At 59.3% G+C, this 4,997-nt stretch overlaps 1 protein-coding gene and 1 long non-coding RNA gene across 2 annotated transcripts in view; both read left to right on the top strand.

Moving 5' to 3' along the window:
* The window catches only part of LOC108295427 (odorant-binding protein 2a), a 29,475-nt gene that overhangs the window by 2,536 nt on the left and 21,942 nt on the right, over positions 1-4,997 (top strand). The window lies entirely within an intron of this gene.
* LOC119469376 lies at positions 27-1,058 on the top strand. The gene is made up of 3 exons (XR_005198167.1): positions 27-148; positions 375-398; positions 934-1,058. It is a non-coding gene; the product is annotated as an uncharacterized LOC119469376 (long non-coding RNA).

The raw sequence follows: 4,997 nt of genomic DNA, 5'->3' as shown, positions 1-4,997 counted from the left end.
CAGGCCGCTGTCCCCACCTCAGCTGACCTGGTCACCTCACCTGCAGGTCGGAATCCTGACACCAACCTGGAGGCCCTGGAAGAATTTAAGAAACTCGTGCAGCGCAAGGGACTCTCAGAGGGGATTATTTTCATGCCCCTACAGATGGGTGAGAGGATGTATGTGCCCTGTCCCCCGTCCCCCATGTGCCCCGTGTGTCTCTCTGTGACCTCCAGTGTCCCATGACCCCCGTGTCCCCGTGTGCCCCGAGTCTCCTCACAGGGGCTCCTGCTTAGGGTCCTCATGGTGGCAGGGTCTGGGCCCTGGGCTGTGACGGGGTCTGGGCCCTGGGCCAGGGCATCTTCTCATCACTGGCTTTTTCTGGGTCTCTGCAGGAAGCTGCGTTCCCGAACACTAGGGTGAGTGGGCCTTGCTCCCAGGGTTCGAGGGTCTGTCTGCTCTGGCCCCTGCCATCCCACACAGGCAGGGAGACCTCCCGGCCCAGGCAGGAGGTTGGCACCTTGGAGTCTGCCCACCCGCAATTCCTGGGACTTTTGGGAAGTCCTTTCTTTCACCTGTCCCTGGGCCTGCCAGCCCGAGTGAGGGTCCTCCTCAGCCCGTCCACAGCGAGGCCACCCTTGGGCTCCTCAGGTGTCAGCTCGGCCCATTGCCCCCTGCACCTGTCCCCACTTGGTCCACTCCCCCTCCCCCACCCACTGAGGCTGCTCAGAGGCCTGCTCAGGTGTTGGAGGAGTTGAGGTCGCTCTGAAGCCCCGAGGCTGCCCAGCAATGGCCGATGTGGGGGCTGTGGAGCCTGGGGAGGGAGCTTTGGGCGTGTCCTCTGCCCCACCCTGCAGCCTTCCTGGCCTCTACTCTGCAGCCTCCCTGGCCTCTACCCTGCAGCCTCCCTGGCCTCTACCCTGCAGCCTCCCTGACCTCTTCTCCTCTTCCCAGCACAGTGGTCCCCGGGTCTGCACCTCCAGAGTCCACCCTGCTGCCAGACATGGAGCCCGGGCCGCCTGGACCCACCCTCCAGCCATGAGCCTTCCCTGACCCACCTGCCTGACACCAAATAAACAGCTTCTTCCCCAGCTCTGGGTGGCCTATCTGTGGGGATGGAGGGGCTTGCGCCGGCTCCCTGGGAGGCCTGCTGGGAGGGGGAGCCACCAGGGAAGCTGGGAAGACGTTGGCAACCACAAGAGGCATGACATCCAACTGGCCTGTGGGGCCACGCCGTGTCCTGGGGGGGGCCTCCTGCAGAGCCGCTCTCGGGTCTCAGGTTCAGCTTGAGATGGGCAGGGCCCTGGGCAGGAGTGTTTGGGAAGCCAGTGAGGAGGGCGGGAGTGGGGACACAGCATCAGGGCTGCAGCCATGGGGCCACCGCATGGCTCCCGCCCCAGGATGATCTCAGAGGGATCCTCCGAGCCGCCCCCTTTAGAAGCCTGGGCTCAGTGGCAGCGCTGGAGAGAGGGACACTGGTGCCTCCATCATCACCCCCAGAGCAAGGCAGAGCTGGCCCTGGTCTCTGAGATCCTTGCCCCCACCCTGGCTTTCCCATGGGCACATTCCCAAGGCCATGGTATATGCAGACGCTGGGGTCGCTGGGACATGGGGAGGCCGGCCACAGTGAGGGAGGAGAGGCCACCACACTGGAGTGATAAACATGCCCCAGGAGCCACAAATTCAAGCTGGACAGGCCTCCAGGGGGATGAGCCTGCAAAGTGACAGCCTCTCTCCAGGGCTGCACCAAGGAACCACTGCCCGCCTCCCGCCCACACCAGCATCCTCACCTCCTCCTCTCCTGCCTGGACATGATTCTTGGCTGAGGCTACAGGGTGGTCCTGAAGCGAGCCAGGCCAGCAGGGCCCAGGTGAGTCAAGGCGGAGCCAGCCTGGATGTCCATGGGCCACACGTGGAGGGCAGGGCAGACCCCATCCTACAAAGATGGGTGAGTGGTGAGGAATTGCCCTCACCTTGTGCTGCCATGCAGGTTCCAGAAGGGTTAGGACGTCTGTGCAAAAATTCAAGATTGGTTGGTTATTTGTTATTGGGTAAAAAATTTAAAAAGTTGAAGAAAAGAGACATATGAAATGGTCTGGGTGCAGTGGCTCACATCTGTAAGCATCTGAGTGGCCGAGGAGAGAGGACACTTGAGGCCAGGTGTTTGAGACCAGCCTGGGAAACACAGTGATACCTCATTTCTATTTGTAAAAAGAAGAAAAAAGAAGAAATAGTGAAAATATTTATCTAAGATGGAGATGGGACTGCAAAGCGCTGAGCATGGGTGCAGGGGTGATGTGGGCGGGAACAGGAGGCGGGCACACGAGAAGCCGGGAAGTCTGTTCCTGCCCATGCAGAGGGCCTGGCATGGGCAGCTGTGGGTTTCCCTGCATCCCTGCCTAGGGTGTTCCTCAATTCATCCGCCCTATCCATCCAATGTCCTGGCCACCTTGTGATGGGTGGGCCAAGGACCGCTAGCCCCCGGAATGCAGCCCTCGCTCCAGGAGACGCAGGCTCTGTCCCAGAGGACATGAGCCTCAACCATCATCAATTTTTGCTCCCAAGAGCCCTGGCCCCCTGCAGCTTCCCCTCCCGAGCTCAGCGGCCCCCAATTCCACCCACAAACTCTGTGTGCACTGAGTCACATGAAGCCTCTTTCCATGGCTCATAACCATGGGACCCTCACAGACACCCAACATCCGAAACATTTGAGAACAGGGTCCTAAATCAGGAAAACTTTCACTGCCAACCCAAGCACAGCAGAGGCGCCAAAACATCTCTCCAGGAGCAAAACAAGCCATTCAGTGTTTGAAAATCAAGAAATCACAGACATGAAGGAGGGCAGTGGAGCTTTTTTGTTCCTTTCAAAATGAATTTTTTAATATATGTACAAAGGAGCACACGTATCCTGGAGATGGGGCACCAGACGGGTTCTCCCTGACATGACTTATTCACCAGGGGCCGAGTGTCCAGGCTGAGAGCGAGGGCTGACTGCCATAGCCACAGCCTTGCCCAGCCCAAAATGTTTCTGCTCTAAGACTTCTTTCCATTTTTTAGAAATTATTTTTTGTTTAGAAATTATTTATTGTTTTTCAGAAATTATCGCAGGCAATTGTCACCTTGAAGACCCAGAGACAGCAAAGTGTGAGCTCAGTGTGGGGCATGAGTGTGTCTGAAGCTGCCAGGGGTGGACTGCAGCGGTGCCATGGGGGCCATCAGAGCCCCTTGGGTCTTGCATTGCAGGCCATGCAGACCATCTTTCCACCAAAGCCACCTACCCTGCAGCAGCAGGAAGTGCCAGGAATTAGTGCCCCATAGAAGCATCCCCCTCCCATAACCGGCTAGAGCTGGTATAAACCATGGCAGTGCCAGGGACTGAGCCCCAATGGGTCGCAGTGGTCACCCTGATGCTGGACCCTTCACTGGCAGCCTTCCCTGCCGACGTCACCCGTCCCCTGCCACCAGTGTCTCCTGGGACCACCTCCTAAGTAAACCACTTGAGCTTGGATCTGTCTCATCTGCTTCTGGGGATTCATACTAGAAAAACAAAATTAATTTTTGTTATATGGAGTGGTGTGATTTGAAATCCTTCTATGAATAGGCTTATGTCTTTAAAAACTTTTTTTTTTTTTTTTTGGAGACAGAGTTTCGCTATGCTGCCCAGGCTGGTCTCGATCTTTCAAGATCTTCCCAGGATCATTTATTTTCATCTTTCAAGTCCAAGAGCTTTCCAGGATGCGCAGGCCTGTGTCCCTCCTCACCTGCCTTGCCTGAATTTGTGGGTGCTTGCAATCTCACGCTCACACTCAGCAGCGTTCCTTCCGCTCGAGGACATTTTACGCTGTTCTTGGTCTCCTGTTCTCCACGCGTGTGCCCCGCTGCTGGTTTTGCAGGGAAGGTTCCCGCGCGCCCGGCCACCCTCCAGCCCGCCCGCAGCCTGTCACTCAGCTCTGGCTGCGAGCTTCCTCTTCGCGGTGGTCTTCACCTGCGCCAGGCTGCGGACTTTGTCTCGGGCATCGTCTCACTCACTTCCCCATCTGTAAAGCACGTGTTTCCGAGCCCAGCCTGCTTCTGCGCGGCGGCCGCCGGTCCGCAGGGGGCGCTACTGCTTTGGCGCCCGCGGTGGCCTCCGTTGCCGCCGGGGCGCTCTGGTTCCGCGCTCGGGTTCCGGCTCTCTGGTTCCGGCTCGCTCTCTGGGCCGCTCGTAGGCTGCGTGCCTTTGCCGGTGCCGGGTTCGGGTCCAGGTGCCGCAGGCGTGACCCGAGACTTCGCGGGTGCCGCAGTCCCTGGCTCCGTGGACGTTCTGCTCATCTCCTGCCGAGGCTCCCCGAGGAAGCCTGTCTGTTCGCAGCCTCCTTGGGGGAAGGCCGGGGTCCCCGGGCCTCAGGCTGCAGGGCCTTGCCTGTGTGCCGCTGTCTGGAGCAGGGCAGGGCCGGCCAGCGGGGCCTTGTGGAATGTCACGGGGTGGCACTGCTCTCCCGTGGGGCCTGTGGGTCTCTGTGGGTCACGCTTCCTCCAAGAAGGGGAACGGACTCACCGCTGGCGGAGTCCTGGGCCTCCGTGTCTGGCTCCCTGGAAGCCCGGCTGGGAACGGAGGTTCCCACGCCCCCTTCTGCCAGCACTCGCTCCGCCGCGGATTTGGAGCAGGGGACGTTTTGTTTTGCCTCTGTCGCCATCCGCAGTATTTATTTCCGCCTCCTGTGTTTCTGTTCTCCGGTCTCCCCAGAGTCGGCTTCTTTCTTTCCACCGCTGTAAGGAACCAGCTTCTGCCTCCGAGGAGCGTCTGTGCCTCTCCCCGTGCTGACCACCAGCTCGCACTCCTGTCTCAGGCTCCCTCCGCATGTTGGTTTTGCTGTTATTTATTTATTTATTGAGGCGGAGTCTTGCTCCATCCCCCAGGCTGGAGTGCGGTGGCGCGATCTCGGCTCACCGCAACCTCCGCCTCCTGGGTTCAGGCAATTCTCCTGCCTCAGCCTCCCGAGTAGCTGGGATTACAGGCACGCGCCACCATGCCCAGC

The sequence above is a fragment of the Cebus imitator genome, unplaced genomic scaffold (genome assembly GCF_001604975.1).
Source record: "Cebus imitator isolate Cc_AM_T3 unplaced genomic scaffold, Cebus_imitator-1.0 Scaffold638, whole genome shotgun sequence".
NCBI classification, from domain to species: domain Eukaryota; kingdom Metazoa; phylum Chordata; class Mammalia; order Primates; family Cebidae; genus Cebus; species Cebus imitator.
Note: the sequence above shows the minus strand (reverse complement) of the source record. Positions and strands in the feature narration are given on the sequence as shown.